Here is a 19,499-nt window from a genome sequence, read left to right as displayed (position 1 = left end):
CGAGGGGCAATTATCCCGAAAAACCGTGTCTTCAAATTTGGGTTCTTTTCTGGTATAAATCCTTAGTCATATGAAAAGGCTTGTTAAAGGGCCACTTTTGACTTTTAGGATTGCTACTTCCAATAGGTGGCACTAGAGATTGTCTCCTTCCTCCCCTGAGAGACCATTTTAATCACAAGAACAATTGTTTAAATTAAGTTTTCATGTTATATGTATTTCTTCTTGGCACTTATTTTAAATCACAAACTTTATTAAAAAGAAAATTAATATTCTTGCAAATTTTTACACTACATAATGGGGCTATATTAAATTTATATAATCCTCCTTTAAGGTAGTGTTTACAGCAGGTTCCTTACCAGAATCAGGATTTAAATGACAAGTAACTGCTCTATACACAGCTGAAAACTGGATTTACCAAGAACAATAGGCGATATCTCAGCTCCCCCTGCTTCCCCGTCTTTCATAATAACTTTTGGGCACGCTCATTAGATGCTTCAATAGTGGAAACTGCTTCAGGACACTCTTTTGGAGGAGTTTTGAATTTTCTGTAGCATGTTTTGATGAATTTTCTAGCATTTTTAGAGTTTCTTTTTGCTTTTGGGTCAATTTTTCTAGTCTTTTGGTTGGACTAAATTGAAAAATTTTCCTTTAGAAACTGCCTTTAAGAAGTGACATCCACATTTTTGACTTCCAAAATGAATTTTTGAAAGCCTGAAGTATTTACAAGAAGCTTAAAAGCCTAAAGATATGAACAGCAAGTAGATTTGTAAAAGAAATAAAAAGGAGTCTTTTTAGCGGTTTTAAATGCAGAACAGCTAAAATATTGTTGGAAAAAAATACAGTGTGAGCTTTTATGTGAGCATACCCCCAAATCTGAGGTGGATAAAAAGTAGTCAGAGTCCCTGGGAGTTTACAAGGCGGGATTCCCCCCTCCCCAGCCTCAATGTATCACAAAAAAAGACTGATGCCACATCTTACCTTTCTAATGTTAACAGGTGCAAACTGAATACGAGGCCTCTTTCACATGTTCGTGAAATTCACGCACGTTTTTCACGGACGTGTCAAAGGTGCGAATTGCCCTCTGTGAGCCGTGTTTATGGCACACGTGTGTTCTCCGTGTGTTATCCGTGATAAAATACACGGAGAATGGGAACTTTCTGCTCACCTGTCCCTGGCGTCATTGTCCGTGGTGCTGATCTACGGTCTCCGATCCTGCAGACTCCCCGCTGCTGCTGCTTCCGGCCGCAGTGAAGTGAATATGCAATGAGCATAATGAGCGGCAGTCGGAAGCAAGTGACAGCAGTGGCAGAGACAGCAGTGCTGGAGAAGGTGAGTAAAGATGTTATTTTTTTTCTCAGACACGTGTGTTTTCTCCGGTGAGTTTCACACGGAACACCTCCATGTGGTCTGTATGCGGGCCGTGTGACACCCGTGATGCCGGAGAAAAATGGACATGTCTACGTGTGGAGCACACAGGCACACGTATGCTCCACATGTACACAAGGTACATGGCAGAACACGCACGTGAGCGCAGACCCATTGATTTTAATGGGTCTACGTGTGCCCATATCTCCAGTATGTGAGGAAACGGACCAAACACGTACCGGAGACACGGACGTGTGAAAGAGGCCTGAAACATAGTAACAAAAAGGAGACCGTTGCACACTGCAGTGCTAAGACATGTGGAACAATGAATATGGGAATATAGACATGCATTACTGCTATGAAAAAACATGTAAAAATTGAGATACTTAGCACACAAAAATGCCCAGTTTTATGTGAGCCCAACAGTAAGGTGACTTCTTTTTGTTGCGTCTCTATCAAACTAATGCCTCTGTTTGGGTTAAAAAACCTACAATTTATGGGTGGAAGAGAACCTGCAAATGAAGAATTAAAATTGCTTGAGGCTGAAGAGCAGGAGTGCTCATTCAGAAGGCATATCCCTGTAATCTAAGAAAAAGACTGATGGCACATCCTATCTTTCTAATGTGAACAGGTGCAAACTGAACATGAGACGGTAACAAAAAGGAGATAGTTGCACACTGTAATGCGAATACTTGGAACAATGAATATGGGAATATAGACATGCATTACTGCTATGAAAAAACATGTAAAGATTGAGAAACTTAAGACACAAAATTGGGCAGATTTTATGTGAGCCCTACAGCCAATGGCAAGGCAACCTCATTTTTGTTGGGTCCGTATCAAACGAATGCCTCTGCTTGGGTTACATTTATAGGAGGATAGGAACATGCAAATCGAGAATTAAAATTGCCTGAGACTGAACAGCAGGAGTGCTCAATTAGAAGTTATAACCCTGTAATCTAAGAAAATGTATCACATATCACATGATCCTCTTTTGAACATAGGTATACATGTGCAGACACCAATTGAGAGACAGCACTACACAAATGTTTTTCCCCTTATGTGCAGCACCATACATAATGCAATAAATAATGGAGCAAGGGTGGAAAATTAATTTTCACTATAGAGACTGTGACTGTTGTGGAGGCCAAACCAATACACTGAAATTAATTCTGCTGAATTATAATGTGAAGAATATAGGAGGTATCCAGACCTGACAATCAATTATGAATCCACAGTGAAATCCTAGTTTGATATCGACTAAAAGGGCCACTTAATATGGTGGTTATGGTGGTCTCCTAAAAAGAGCCACTCCTTGGCTAGGTCCTTCCCGGAGGGATATCTGGCTATTTTCTGTGTTGAGACTCCTGACAGAGACTCCACGGACCTTTTGATTCGCAAGGATGCAAACCCAGCATTCCATTTTTGGTAAACAGTAGAATGACGTGTTTTACTAAAAAACTCTATCTTAGGGGTACTTTTCACGTTGCGACATCGCTAGCCGATGGTAGCGATGCCGAGCGCGATAGTACTCGCCCCCGTCGCACATGCAATATCTTGTGATAGCTGCCGTAGCGAACATTATCGCTATGGCAACTTCACACGCACTTACCTGCCCTGCGACGTCGCTCTGGCCGATGACCCGCCTCCTTCCTAAGGGGGCGGGTTATGCGCGTCACAGCGACGTCACACGGCAGGCGACCAATAGAAGCGGAGGGGCTGAGATGAGCGGGACGTAAACCTCCTTCCTTCCGTATAGCCGCTGGAGGCAGGTAAGGAGATGTTTCTCGCTCATGCGGCTTCACACACAGCGATGTATGCTGCCGCAGGAACGAGGAACAACATCGTACCTGTCGCTGCAGCGATATTATGGAAATGTCCGACACTACACAGATCACCGATTTACGATGCTTTTGCGATCGTTTATCGGCGCATCTAGGCTTTACACGTTGCAACGTCATTATCGGCGCCGGATGTGCGTCACTTTTGATTTGACCCCGGCGATATCGCAGTAGCGATGTCGCAACGTGAAAAGTACCCCTTAGTCTCATCTGTCCACAAGATAGTTTCCCAGAAGGATTTTGGCTGTACCCATGTGCATTTTAGCAAATTTCAGGCTAGCTTTTTTGTGTCTCTGTGTCAGCAGTGGAGTCTTCCTGGGTCTCCTGGCATTGCATTCCTTTAATTGAAATGTCAATAGATAGTTTGCACTGACACTGATGCACCCTGAACCTGCACGACAGCTTGAATTTCTTTGGAACTTGATTGGAGCTGCTTATCCAGCATCCGAACCTGCGATCACAAGTGGAAGACCATGGGAACCTCCTGCTGTGACCAAAAATAACCTGAGTGACGTCAACGCTCATCACTGTGGTTGGGTCTCTCCCTGAAGCTCGCAGTGGGTAGTCATATGGTCAGATGTAGCAGAGCTGGAATTATTGTTTGACCTCGTGTAGATTATGTCAGAATTGGGTGTTTTGGGTGATAATAAAGGAGTGAAAAAGGCTACTTTTTTATATTGTATTTCAAATAAAGGATTTTTGTTGGTGTTTGTGTTTATTTCCTTTGATTTACAGATTAGTAATGGGGGGTTTCATAGACACCTCCTATTACTACTAACCTAGAGCTTAGTGGAAGCTGTGACCTGTCATTAACCCCTATTACCCCGATTGCCACCCGACCAGGGTAATCAGAATGAGCCAGGTAAAGTTCCAAGATTGTCACATCTAATGGATGCAACAATCCTGGGCGGTTGTTAGCTGTTTTTTTTTTTTTAGGTTGAGTGGACCAATAAGCATGGGTCTTGCCAGGCTGAGAATACCATCTCCCAGATATCAGTTTTATCATGGCTGGGTATCAAAGTTTGGGGGGGCACCGCACAACGTTTTTTAAAAGGATTTATTTAAATATTTAAAAAAAAACAACAACCCGCATGTGATTTCTCTAATTTTGATACACAGCTAAGAAAAGCCCACTGCTGGGGGCTGCAGCCTGTAGCCATATGCTTTATCTGTGCAGGCATAGTATGATTAAGGACTTGTTTTTATTTATTGTCCGAAACGCGTAAGGTACACTTATGCATCTTCTCTCAAGTTTTGGATCCGTTGGATGTTTTGCGTTGTATCATCATCATCATCATCATCATCATCATCATCACCCCAAACCTATCTATCATAGTCATACTTTGGCCAGGAAGAATGACCTGATTGCCTTCTGCATAATGTATGATGACCCATGTTGTGTCTCAGCCAATGACTCTAAACTTTGACTAAGACAAATAACTAACTCTGTGGGATGTTATGCCATCCAGTTTCTAATCTTGTCTTAAGAAATGGCCTTGAACCAAGATGCTATCCTGGCAATTTACTACGCTAGAAGGGTTGTACAGGGTTGGATTTCTCTTGTTTTCTGTCTGGATTTACAGTCCGTGCCAGAAGTTCTGTCGCTTATCCATGTCATGTAAATATAATCTTATAACCTGACTTTAAATTCATGCATTGGTTTCATAAATTACTCTTTTGAAAGCTGAAACCCTTCCAAATTTGGTAGAGATTATGAAAATAAAGTTGCTGCAAAGCTGAAATATTGATTATTTAATGAACACAGAAAGGTCAGATTTTGGCAAGACCAAAAGTTTTGTCACCTTGTCATATAATCCACCCAATCCTAGTTTACATCCTCACCTGTGCTCACTAAATGATCGGTTAATTAGTGGGTGTGTATAAAAAGAAACCCAGCACACCAGACCTTCACTTGAACTGCAACTTGACCTCTGACAACATGCCAAAAATCCACCCTGCAACCAAAGCCTTGATTATCAAGAGGCTGAAGACCAGATTCACTGCAGAGGTGGCTGGCACCTTTAATGTGTCCCAGCGTCAAGTACAAAGAATTAAAAAAAGATTTGAAGAGACTGGAGATGTTTTTGACAAGCCCAGGTCCAACAGACCCCGCAAGACAACTGCTCAGGAGGAACGTTTGTTGGTTAGAAAATCCAAAGCCAGCCCCTATTCCACTGCAGCAGAGCTCCAAAAGGCCTGGTCACCTCAAGTCCTTGTGTCAACTAGAAAAGTTTGTAGGATTCTGTCTCGAAATGACCTCCATGGTCGAATCAGTGCCCAGAAGCCATCAATAAGCAAAAAGCAATTAAAAAACCGTGTGGCATTTGCCAAGTTCCACAGCCTGCTAAACAGATGAACACTAGGAAAAGTGTCAGAAGGTAGATTTCTCTGTTGAATCTTCAGTTGAATTACACCACAGCCACCGCAAATACTGCAGGAGACCTAATGGAGCCCGTATGGATCCAGAAAACAGTAACATTTGGTGGTGGAAAGATCATGGTCTGGGGTTACATTCAGTATGGGGGTGTGCGAAATATTAGCAAGGTGGAAGGCACTATCAATAGCCTAAAATATCAAGAAGTATTAGCTACCTCTTACATTCCCAATCATAAAAGGGGTCAAATTCTGCAGCAGGATGGTGCTCCATCTCATACATCCATCTCTACAACAAAGTTCCTCCTGGTAAAGAAGATCAAGGTGCTCAAGGACTGGCCAGTCACCAGACATGAACATCATTGAGCATGTTTCGGGTAGGATGAAAGAGGAAGCTTGGAAGACAAATCCAAAGAATCTAGATGAACTCTGGGAGGCATGTAAGACTACATTCTTTGCTATTCCTGATGAGTTCATCAATAAATTGTATGAATCATTGTTGAACCGCACAGATGTAGTCCTTCAAGCTCATGGAAGTCACACAAAATATTAAATATTGCTCTAATAGCACCACAACTTCATTCACCAATGTTATGTGTGGCGCCCCTGACCCGGTCAGGCACCACTGAGTACTACACCCACGCTGGGACAATACTTCCAGGTAATCCTAAGGGCCAGAATGAGGTGTGTCCGCACAGACACATAGGAACCAGTTCTCCCACACCAGTAGATGGGACCCTCGGGTAGTCTCCAGAAGGGGCTAGCTTTCAAATCTTGTCAAGGGGTGTAGCGGAGGGGCTGGGAGCTAGAGAGTGCAGAGGTTGTCAGGATAGGGAGTAGAGCCAGTCTGGTGGTGAGCGGCGGTCGAGAGGCGGATCCGCGCGCTGACACTAGTCAGACCCTGCATGGTGTAGTAACCGTTAGCGGGGGAGAAAGGTCACCTGGCCAGAACAGAGTAGTGTCCCTGGTGACTAGGCACGTATGGGGTACAGGTCCCTAGAGCAGACTCCAGTTTAACTACCTGCTAAACCTGCCAGTGAGGGGAACTACAAGTACATCACCAACCTCACAGAGTCTGAACCTCAGCAGCAACGCAGGGACCCATAAGGAGACAGAGCCTGGAGCCATCTCACCTGGTCTACACTGCCGGCAAATGGGCCAAACACAGGGGAGAAAAGGCAGTAGCAACTCCCTGAATAGACCCCCATGGTACTACATGTCAGGGCGTTTTCCGAACACAGAGTGCTAGGAAGGCGAGCTAACAGGTTACCCTCAGACTGGCCCGAAGGAGCCCCTGGTCCTACCTGGTTCATCACAGCAACGCCCATGTCAGCTCACCGTAACATCCGAAGTGAGTAAAAACCAGTTAAAAGACTTTTGGACTCAGCTTGTGTTATTCCGGGACCCGTTACCCTGCTCACCCGAGCCCCTGGGGCCTGCCTCACTCACGGGAGGCTACATAATCTGGCTGCAGACCCCATCAGCCCCAGACGCTCATAAAACCTGCAGCGACGGTCATCCACATCCCTGACCGCAAGCCGTGAGTGGCGGCACGACATATAAAAACTAACTGTACCTGTTGCCATACTGAACAAGCCCTGTGGCGTCCCTGAAGAGGATCAGCATCCCTGGGGCGTCACATATGCAACATGCCAAAATCTGACCTTTCTGTGTTCCTTAAATGATCAATATTTCAGCTTTGAAGCAACTTTATTTTCATAACCTAAACCAAATTTGGGAGGGTTTCAGCTTTAAAAGAGTAATTTATGAAACCAATGGATGAATTTAAAGTCAGGTTATAAGCTTTTATTTACATGACATGGATAAGCGACAGAACTTCTGGCACGGACTGTAAATCAAGACAGAAAACAAGAGAAATCCAACCCTGTACAACCCTTCTAGCGTAGTAATTGCCAGGATAGCATCTTGGTTCAAGGCCATTTCAGGGATTGTATGTTTTAAGGACATATTAGGGGAGAAAGCTCCAGATTTTGCTCTTAAACATAGAAAAGCAGTTGAAAATCTCCTCTAAAAGAAGACCTTCAAGAACTAATTGAAAGTGGCTCGAAGGAATTATCTTGGTGAAAAGATTTCATAGCCTGTTCTTTAGTATTTTTTTGTCTAGATTGGGATGAAAGGATAACTCTTGCATGGACTGTTCCAAATTCAACCCAAAACGGGAAATTCCAACCCTTGGTGAAAGTAGAGGGATCCGTTATAGGGATAGCACTATCTTCTACCAAAGACAACCTCTTTGTACCTTTGTTTATTATTGTCATTTCTTCTGAGCACACAGAAGTTTTCATTCATTTTGGAGCTGCTGAGAATTTAATTGACCTCTCATTTGCCAGAATACTGAAAATTAGGGATGAGAAGATCAGGCAAAATTAAAATTTGCTTGTTCACATGTTTTTCCTGGGAAATTTGATTCTTGGAGAATTTATTCTTTTTAAATTTAATGTAAATTATTAAAATTTAGGGTCTCTCCAAAGGAGCATAAAAACATACATATAAAAAAAATTTAAACTTTAAACTCACCTTCCTGCTCCCCTCCCTGACCCCTCCGCTCGTCATCACCACTTGTCTGGTGTTTGTTACATCTTTGGACCGGCAGTGGTGGCACAGAAGTTCTTGAAGCCATGGTTGCAAGGCAGAGTATTCTGAATTTGCTAGGTCTGGGAGGCTTCTGCGCATGTACCTGCTGAGGTCATGGCACATGCTATTACATCATGGGCAGTGACCTTTGTGGGCATATGCACAAATCCCTCCCGGGCCAAAGAAATATGGAAGCCTTGGCCTAGCTATCAACGAAGGCTCTGCGGATTTCAGCATTGCCTAAGCTGGTCTGAAAATGCGACAAGGACCTGATGGGTGATGGTAAGTAGCGAATAGACAGAAGAGGGGAGTATAAGGTTTTTTTTTTTATTTCTAACATTAACATGGCCTTTTCTGGATAAGAAAAATAGTGGCCAGCAGCTGTCAATTTGCTTATCCACGTGGAAGCCAATTACAAAAAATAAGCATTTTTTTATAAATGTGGATTTTTGTAAAATTTGAGTAGAATTCAATTTCACTTAAATGTATTAGCTCATCTTACGCTGGTTTCACATTAGCGGTATTCTGTCGCACTGCCGGATCCGGTACAGAACAGTTCAATACAGTTCACAGGCATCGCGGCAAGCTCCGGACACATGCTGTCACATGCTCTGGTCACATGACCGCATGTGACCGGAGCTTGCCAGTGAGCTGTATTGAACTGTACTGCACTTGTGCCAGATCCAGCAGTGCAACAGAGAAAAGTAGAAAACGGGTTTCTGTAAGCCGCGCCAATGATCACAAGTCTGAAGATCAGATTAATGTGGCTTTATTGTTGCATAGGTCTACGCGTTTCAGGAGCTCTGCCCCCTTCCTCAGGACCATAGAAAAGACAACCTCAAATCACTGATTTTTACAGAAACCCGTTTTCTACTTTTCTCTGTTATCTGCCACTTGAGTTGCTGCTGCCGTGATCCATTTCTACATGCGATTATAGTAGTTGTGACTGTCACAACTACAGTTGGTGAGTGTTATTGCTCCACCCACCTTTTCCCTGTACCTATAAGGGTAAGACCCTATTGCGCTTTATTTTCCACAGCTTTTTTCTCGGATCCGGCAGTGCGGCAGAATACCGCTGATGTGAAACCAGCGTAAACTGAAAACTCATTCTCTTGTGATGTCTCTGAAACTTATTTAAGTGTATGGTTCCACAATTCCTGGCGATCATATCCAATTTTGTACTGAGAATGGCAGTGGCATTTAAATCCTGCCACCTTGTCTTTTTTAGGTCCTCATCAAGTGTTTAAAAATATAAAAACTCGAACCACCACTTTCTTTTCACAAATAAAAACAAAAAAATTTCAAAACAAAGCCAAAAAAACATACTTGGGGTTGCTGCATCTGTAAAAGTCTGAAATATCAAAATATAGCATAGTCTAACATGCATGGGGAATATTGTAAAGAAAAAAAGAATTGGAAAGCCAAAACTACTTTTTTTTTTTTGTTTATTTTACCAGCCAGAAAAATGCAATCAAAACATAAAAAGCAATCACAATACAGTGGGGAAAAAAAGTATTTAGTCAGCCACCAATTGTGCAAGTTTTCCCACTTAAAAAGATGAGAGAGGGCTGTAATAGATATCATAGGTAGACCACAACTAAGAGAGATAAAATGAGAAAACAAATCCAGAAAATCATCTTGTCTGATTTGGCAATATTTTTTTTTTGCAAATTATGGTGGAAAATAATTATTTAGTCATCTAAAAACATGCAAGATTTCTGGCTCTCACAGATCTGTAACTTCTTCTTTAAGAGGCTCCTCTGTCCTCCACTCATTACCTGTAGTAATGGCACCTGTTTGAAACAGTCACAATCCAAACTCCACTGTGTTGAAGACCAAAGAGCTGTCGAAGGACACCAGAAACAAAATTGTAGCCCTGCACCAATCTGGGAAGACTGAATCTGCAATAGGTAAGCAGCTTGGTGTGATGAAATCGTAATGCTGCAATCAAACTTACTTTGAAAATCATGTTGCTAGGTCATTTTTAGCACAATTACTGCTGTATAAACAAAACTTACTAGGTCACCTCATTTAGACTTTTCCCCATTTTCATTATATGGCAAAACTAATGGTGCCAAAGAAAAGTATAACTCAACCCAGAAAAAACAAGTCATCATATGACTTAAAAATATAAAATGTTATGGCGGTTTGAAGAAGAGGAGCAAAAGAACAAACGCATAGAAGTGAAATTTGTCTATTCTAAAGGGTTTAAAGTATATTAAAAACCATAAGAGCCCTTTCTTTGTGTATACAAATATTAACCAGTTCAAGCAGAAGAACATATAGGGCCCTATTCATTATTGCTTTTACACCTTTTTTGTTCTCAATTCTTGTGTTTTAGCCTATTTTTGATTTGCATCACATTGTTGCTTTAATTTGCACTTTTCTGACGTTTACTTTATATGGTTTGTTTTTATTTATGTTCACAAATGTGGACATGGTTTTTGTTTAACAAATGTTTTGTCACTCCGTGTCTAGCTCAAAACTCGCCAAGTATTAGGACTACATATGACACTGTTCACACAGCAGAGTTGGACGCATAACCACCATGCAGTATTTGAGCTGCACAAACAGACTTGGGCGTTGACCAGCTGTGCTCTTATTAGTAATTGGGCTTGCAGGACTTAATTTCTGCTAGTTTGTGGATTACTGCTTGAGTCACATGTTACAGGAGACCTATCACAGTCGCCTCCGCCGTTTTTAAGATGGTGGAGGCTGGTTTCCCATGCTGATGATAGCTTTATGTGATCCCAGTCCTTGTGCTTTATTATCCTGTTGTTGGTGAACTTCTGTGTGCTGTTTGTTGTGTTGTGCAAATTCTCTTGTTGTCTGATTATGTCCTCCTGATCACGTATTGTCTATACCTCTGTGACTTATTCTTGTGAATTTGAGTTTTGGTTTTCCCCTCATCTGTTTGTGTGGGATTAATCACTCCAGTCCTGGCCCTCTCCTGGTTGCAGGGAGGGATACCAGTTGATCAGGGTTGTTCAGTAGCTAGGGTAAGGAAGGAGGCTCATACATCATCACCTTAGGACGTATCTTTGGGATCAGGGTCAACTAGGGTTCTCCTAGCATGAGGGCCAGTTTAGGCTTCTCTGTTCCTAGTTATCCCATCACCTCCTTCACATATTTGTGGTCCATTCATCAATTGCAACTTTGTTAAGTCACAACATGTTTGAGCAGAAGTGCTGCAGTTCTCCACTTGGATTGATTTTATGTAGTCCTGTAATTTTTTCAGAAATATTGTGACATTTTAGCAGAACATTCAATATTTTTATCTAAAAAGAAAGAAAACACTTTTAAAGAATTTGGCAGAAAAACTTCAACAAATGCCACATGACAAAAAAAAGAACCCGCAAATAATGAATTTGACCCATAGTCTATAAATTCCCTTACAATCTGTTCTGTATAGGTTAAGAATGTTAGTTTCACAGATAATATTCAAACATATTATTAAGTTGATCTGGAATGGAAACTATTTTACCAGTGAGTACACAGTCTAGATGATTAATGGCCATTGCACTATGTCATCTCTTTCCATATATGATGATTTTAGAGAACACAACAACCTCCACAAATTTCCAAAGATTCATTCATTAATATCTGTCATAGTCTACTTGAATTTATCTCTTTTTTTAGTGGATTCGAACTGTGATGTATTCTAATTTTACTAAACTTTGGTTGTGACTAGGTAATCAAATACCAAGGGTTTTCTTTATAATTACTCTCCCTGTGATGCCTCTAGATAACATTTGCTACAATAACTCATTTATTGAAAATACCTCAGTGGCCAGGTAAAGACTGCTATTCCAAAATTTTCCTTCCATCTCTTCTAGAGGAAAACATCCCCTGATCACCAATCATAAGAAATTCAATTCTGTGATTATCTAAAAGAATTAGTCTGCGATGGCAATATAAATCATCCATAAATGGTATCATAATAGTATGAGAATGGACAGTATAGTATGTATATACATACATATTAACATACAGTATAGTATGAACAGTAAAACAAATACACAAATCATTACGGGGTATCTCTACTAGTGTAAAAAATAATCCAGGACTGAGAAGCGCATAATATTAATATTTTTATATCTGATATTAAGAATATGGTGACGCTATTGGAAGGCTAAAGGGTGCTTTACACGCTGCGACATCGCTAACAATTGCTAGTGATGTCAAGCTCGATAGCACCCACCCCATCGTTCGTGCGACATTTGGTGCTCACTGCAGTAGTGAACATTATCGCTTAGGCAGCGTCACATGCACATACCTTGTCAGCGACGTCGGTGTGACCGCCTAACAATCCCTCCCTCAAGGGGGAGGTGCGTTCGGCATCATAGCGACGTCACTGTGGCGTTACTAAGTGGCCGGCCAATAGAAGCGGAGGGGCGGAGATGAGCGGGTGTCGCGGGCGGAGGAGGGGACGCCGCGCTCTCCCACTGCTCGGGTCCGGCTGCCGCTGTGGCTGCTGCGGCCTGCTGCTGCCGCTGCTCGGTGGCTCGAGCGATGGGCCGGATCCCGGGGACTCGAGCGGCGCTCCTCGCCCGTGAGTGAAAGGGGATTGGGATTTGGGATAGTTTATTGTCCGTGACGCCACCCACGGTTGTGGTGATTAGGTGTACACCACCGCTGCTCTGGCTGGGGATCCCGGGAGTGATAGTATGGAGCAGCCAGTTGTTGTGTTGCCCCTCCGTGGGTAGGGGTTGGTGATCCCGGGGCCCAGTGATGGGGTTGGATGGTGGACAGGTGGGTATGGGGCCTGTGGAGGTGCAGGGGCGCAAGGGCAGCGCTGTGCCGCACGGCACGGAGGTACTCACTCAGCCAGTAAACACGACACAGTTCTCGGTAAACAAACGGCTGGTTGGACGGGTCCCTCAGACAGTTGCGCTGCTGATATCCCCTTCAGTTGACGGTGACGGTCTCTTCCCTGCACCTATGTGTTGTTGTTTGGTAGCGATGGGTTCCCACCGGTAACCCGCTCCCCAGCTTAGATATGAGCCGGAGGAGCTCCACTCTTGCCCGCAGGCGCTGGCCCTGGGAAACTGGTGCCTTGGCGGTGGCGGTGTCTCCCCTTAACGGTCGGACTGTTGCCTTCAAACGGGACTTGATTGTTGGGAGACAGTCGTTCCCTTCACTGACGGATTTGGCAAATTCGGCGACTCCTAGCCTTGCCGGGATCCGAAAGGCCCCTGCCCTGGTGCTGACTAATCTTCGTATACCGCTCCGGTACCGCCGGGTCACCACCCGTCCACGGTCCTTCCGGCAACCTCCAATCAGTCTCGCCTGCAGACGGTCACCGCCGTCTGCCAACCTTGCTGTCTCAGTCCGGGGCACACACCCGGACTAACTTCAGGCTTCTTTCTGTCACTTTCTCTGTTGCTTTTCCTTTAGCTCCTCTACCACTTCCTCTCACTTTGAACTTCCACTTCTATCTTTTCTCCTTCACTTCCCTAGCTTCACTCTACTCTAGCCCTCAGCTAGACTTCAACTGCCTGGTTCTCCCGCCTCCAGGGCTGTGAACTCCTTGGTGGGTGGAGCCAACCGCCTGGCCCACCCCCTGGTGTGGACACCAGCCCCTGGAGGAAGGCAACAAGGATTTGTGTTTTGACCTAGTATGTACCTGCAGGGAATGTGGGATGCGTGTGGTGTTGTGACCTGTGACCCCTGGCTTGCCCAGGGCGTCACATGGGCGGTATATCCTACCCACCTCCTTAGTTCCTCATTGCCGGTGGACGCAGGTAAGGAGATGTTTGTCGATCCTGTGGTGTCACACATAGCGATGTGTGGTGCCGCAGGAACGACGAACAACATCGTACTTGTGGCAGCAACGATATTAAGGAAAGAAGCGAAGAGTCAACGATTACCGCTTTTGAACGATTTTTTCATTGTTGATCGTCGCTCCTTGGTGTCACACGCTGCGATGTCGCTACCAGCGCCGGATGTGCGTCACTAATGACGTGACCCCGACAATATATTGGTAGCGATGTCACAGCGTGTAAAGCACCCTTAAGAGTTTAAAAAAATTGTGTCTTGTGGTACAAGCAAGATTTATGGGGATTTTATATACAGCCTGTGCAGAGTTTTAAAATCTGCTTTAATAAAATAAATAATAGTCAGGACACCCCTTAACAAAGTTTGAAGTTGGCAAACTTTTCTGATCTAGAGATATTATTCCTGACAGAACTAACCACTGGTTTTCATATGTAATTGACTTGACAGTGATATAGTATCTACAGTGGTATGAACAAGTGTTTGCCCCTTCCTGATTTCTTTTTCTTTTGCATGTTTGTCACACTTAAATGTTCAGATCACCAAGCAAATTTAATATTGGACAAAGATAACACAAGTAAACAAAAGATGCAGTTTATAAATGAAGGTCTTTATTAGTAAGGGAAAAAGAAATCCAAACCAACAGGGCCCTGTATGAAAAAAGTGATTGCCACCTAACACAAATGGCTGGTTTGGCCACCCTTAGCAGCAAGATCTAAAATCAAGCGTTTGCGACAACTGGCAATAAGTCTTTTACAATGCTCTTGAGGAATTTTGGTCACCTCATCTTTGCAGAATTGTTGTTATTCAGCCACATTGGAGGGTTTCCAAGCATGAACTGCCTTTTTAAGGTTATGCCACAGCATCTCAATCGGATTAAGGTCAAGACTTTGACTAGGCCACTCCAAAGTCTTAATTTTGTTTTTCTTAAGCCATTCTGAGGTGGACTTGCTGGTGTGTTTTGGATCATTGTCCTACTGCATAACCCAAATATGCTTCAGCTTGAGGTCACGAACAGATGGCCTGATATTATCCTTTTTTGGTAGACTGCAAAAATCATGGTTCCATTTACCACAGCAAGTCTTCCAGATCCCGAAGCAGCAAAACAAAGCCAGACTATCATACTACCACCACCATATTTTACTGTTGATATGATGTTCCTTTTCTGAAATGCTGTGTTACTTCTACACCAGATGTAATGGGACATGCACCTTCCACAAGGTTTAACTTTTGTCTCATCAGTCCATAGAGTATTCTCCCAAAAGTCTTGGGGATCATTGAGACGTTTTCTGGCAAATCTGAGACAAGCCGTTTTGTTTTTCTTGCTCAGCAGTGTTTTTTTTCTTGGTATGCAGGCCATTTTTTACCAGTCTATCTGTTATGATGGCATCATGAACACTGGCCTTAACTGAGGCAAGTGGGTCCTGCAGTTCTTTGGATGGTGTTTCGGGGTCCTTTGTGACCTCTTTGATGATTCGTCGCTGCACTTTTGGGGTAATTGTGGTCAGCCAGCCACTCCTGGGAAGGTTCATTTGTGGATAACGGCACTCACTGTAGTTTGCTGCAGTTCCAATGCTTTAGAAATGGCTTTATACCCTTTTACAGACTGATAGATCTCAATTACTTTGTTTCTCATTTGTTCCTCAATTTTTTTGGATTGCGGCATAATGTCTAGCTTTTGAGGATCTATCTTTTGGTCTACTTCACTTTGTCAGGCAGGTCTTATTTAAGTGATTTCGTGATTGATTGAGAACAGGCATGGCAGTAATCAGGCCTGGGTGTGGCTGGGGAAATTGAACTCAGCTTCCCAAAGTTGTGATAAACCCCAGTTAATTTATGTTTTAAGGGGGATTACTTTTTCCACACAGGGCTCTGTAGGCTTGAATTTATTTTTCCTATAATAAAGACTTTCATTTATAATAGGCATTTTTTGTTTACTTTGTCTAATATTTAAATTTGTTTGGTGAGCTGAAAGATTTAAGTGTGACAAACATGCAAAATAATAAGAAGTCCAGAAGGAGGCAAAAACTTTTTCACACCACTGAATGTTTCATGTAATGGCAATGCACTTCAGATTACTTGATCTTAAAGGGAATCTATCACCAAGTTTTTGCCACCTAATCTGACCGCATTATAATGTAGAGACAGAGACTCTATTTCCAGCTATGTGTACTGGGCTGCTCTCTGTACTTTTGATAAAATAATTATTTTATCAACAGGAGATTATCACTATAGAACTAGTAAACCTGCTACCATGTAGTTCTCCATATTTATTGTTATGTCTGCGCTGTACTTGTGTGACCTGTGCTTGGGAGATTTGTCTGATGCATGCACTCTACATTTGTAATATGTGCGTTTTGCTGGTTTGATGGGTTCATACTTCTTGAACAGGTGTCAGATCCGCTCTGTGTCTGCCCCTTTTGAAAAAGACTACAAAAATGGGGACTGGTATTTGTCTTTCCTTTCCTGTCAAACTGCAGACAAACATAGTAGCGAAACAGTCTGTTAGCTAAAGGCAGGCAACCCATTCGACAGCAGCATTCTGGAACATATGGGAAAGTTCCAGCACATATAGTGCAGGCAGTGTGCAGATGAAGATCACCCCTAAAATTAAAATAACATGATATAAAACATCACCAATGACTTTACATAATTTCCTTGCACAATGGCAGTGCAGGGAACTCAGATTTACATAATAGGTTGACAGGATTTTTTTTATCTCAGTAAATCAGGTGACTAGCGAGGGTTCCAAGAGGTTACTCCACCACCTATGACAGTGTGATGGCAAATCTGGCTGCCATGTCATTACTACTTGTGATGGTAATACTTCTTTAAGATATCCAGTTTCTGGCCTCCGACACACATCCGAGCCACAGGTACGTTTGGTACATTTTTGCACGTACCGGCGGCACGGAGACACGTACACCAATGCTACCCTATGGTAGCAGGCACACACACGTAAAACCACACGGAATGTGTTTCCATGTCGTTTGTACGTGTGTGCATTTTCCAACACGCTCGACATGTCCATTTTTCGCCGGCATCACGCAGGCACAGACCCGATAAAGTCAATGGGCCGGTTCCTGTACGGACAGCACACGTAGCATGTCCATGTGCTACATGTACCGTCCGTGTGCGTTTTTTAGTGAGCGATGTCGGTCAATCTATTTTTTATGTGGTTGTCAGTCTATCTTCCTTTTTTTCTGTGGTTGTCAGTCAATATCCCTTTGTCGGTCGGTCTGTATCTCCCCCTGTCTCATACTTACCGATCCCCGATCACCAGCGCAGCGATGAACAGCTGTGCAAAAGCTACGGCAGCTTTAACTATTTTGAAAATGCCTGCCGCTCATTATTCAATCTACTATTCCCGGCTTCCCCCACCCACCGGCGCCTATGATTGGTTGCAGTTAGACACGCCCCCACACTGAGTGACAGCTGTCTCACTGCAAGCAATCACAGCCACCAGTAGGCGTGTCTATATTGTGCAGTAAAATAAATAATTAAAAAAAACGGCATACGTTCCCCCCCCAATTTTGATACCAGCCATGGTAAAGTTACATGGCTGAAGGCTGGTATTCTCAGGATGGTGAGCCCCATGTTATGGGGAGCCCACCACCCTAACAATATCAGCCCTCATCCGCCCGGAAAAGCAGCATCCATTAGATGCGACAGTTCCGGGACTCTACCCGACTCTTTCCGAATTGCCCTGGTGCGGTGGCAATTGGGGTAATAAGGAGTTAATAGCAGCCCATAGCTGCCACTAAGTCCTAGGCTAATCATGGCAGCCGTCTCCCCAATATAACTTCCATGATTAACCTGTTATTTAAAAGTAAATAAACACACACGTTCAAAAAAATCCTTTATTTAGAATAATTAAAACAAACACCCTCGTTCATCAATTTAATAAAACCAAAAAACCCATCCAGGTCCACCGTAATCCATGGATGTCCCACGACGCTCTCAGCTCTGCTACATGAAGGTGACAGGAGCGGCCACACACAATGACCACTCTCTATCACCTCCAAGCAGCAACTGAAGTGAGCCACGCGATCACCGATGACGTCAGTCAGGTTACTCGCGGCCACCACTGGATCCTCCAACTGTGACAGCAAGTCGCCCAAGTGACTGAAGTGAGCTGAGCGATCAGCGATGAAGTCACAGGTGAGTAGCAGTGTCGGGTGGGTGACTCCAGCTAGCCGCGGGTAACCTGAGTGATGGCAGCGCTAATGTCGCCGCTAACTTCAGTTACTCAGGGGATTAGCGGTCACCGGTGATTCCATCACGGATGTCCACTAATCAGGACGCCACACACAGACAGAGCCGTTGTATGACAATGAAGTCGGGTGAGGTTCACCCGAGTTCAATCTCATCGCTCGTATCTGTCAACAAAGAGAGGTAGTAGAACGGGGCTTTAAATAACCGCGCCAAGGATCCCAGATGTAATCTTGAATTAATGTACTTTTTATTTTGGCATAGGTCTACGCGTTTCAGGAGGCTCAGCTCCCTTCCTCAGGACCAGCAGGCACAAGATACATCAAAGTGATTTTTTTTTATTTAATTCAAGATTACATCTGGGATCCTTGGCGCGGTTATTTAAAGCCCCGTTCTACTACCTCTCTCTGTTATCAGCCGTTTGGGGTACTGCTGCCTTGATCCACACACATGCTGTTATAGGAGTTGTACCTGTCACAACCCTGATTGGTGAGTAGGATTACTCTTTTTTAACCCCCTGCCTGTCAGGGTAAGACCCTATGCGCTTTCATTTCCACAGGTTCTTTGTTTGTCTCTGCGCTCGTATCTGTCGGCTGTCAGCGGGTATGTAGCAACGACATTTTACAACACACACAAATCAACACATACGGACACCACACGGACATGACACGTACGCATACACTGACATTCCACATGCACACACGTCAAGCATACACCATCACACGGATGTCACACATACCGGAGAAAGGCCCATAAAAAACGGAACACTGACCCGAAAAACGGAACGTGAGACATGTACGTTTTTTATGCGGAAGTGTGTCGGAGGCCTCTAATAAAGAGCTAGTGGCAGAAAGAAATCCTAATATAATAAGCAATATGTATATAATCTGTGTGACATTTTATATAAAGTCTCAAAGGGAGAAAGTGGACAAAAATCATACAAAATCCCTTAATCAAAAAAACACCACTTTTTATATTTAGCTACAAAGAAAATAGCAGTGGCCAGCAGGGTATTTTCAGGAAATGTCTGAAGCAAATACTGTCTGTCTATGCAGGAAATAACTTTGCGTGAGAAAAATGTTTAACAGACCAATATATACAGCAGAAACGATACCACAGCTCACACCGAGCAGCCATACGGTTTATTACATTGCTATGTATTTGCAGAGTATCAAATTTAACTAGAATGGTCAAATGCCAAAAAAGCTTTACAATTCGGATATAAATAGTTGTAGGACAGAAACTATGACACAAGTCTAATAGGATTGAAAATGATAGGATTAGATGTCTAAATATCAGACTTCACAACAGAAGCAGTCGTGCTCCTGCACCCTTGAT

This window comes from Anomaloglossus baeobatrachus, chromosome 1, assembly GCF_048569485.1.
Source record: "Anomaloglossus baeobatrachus isolate aAnoBae1 chromosome 1, aAnoBae1.hap1, whole genome shotgun sequence".
In the NCBI taxonomy this organism is placed as follows: domain Eukaryota; kingdom Metazoa; phylum Chordata; class Amphibia; order Anura; family Aromobatidae; genus Anomaloglossus; species Anomaloglossus baeobatrachus.
Note: the sequence above shows the minus strand (reverse complement) of the source record.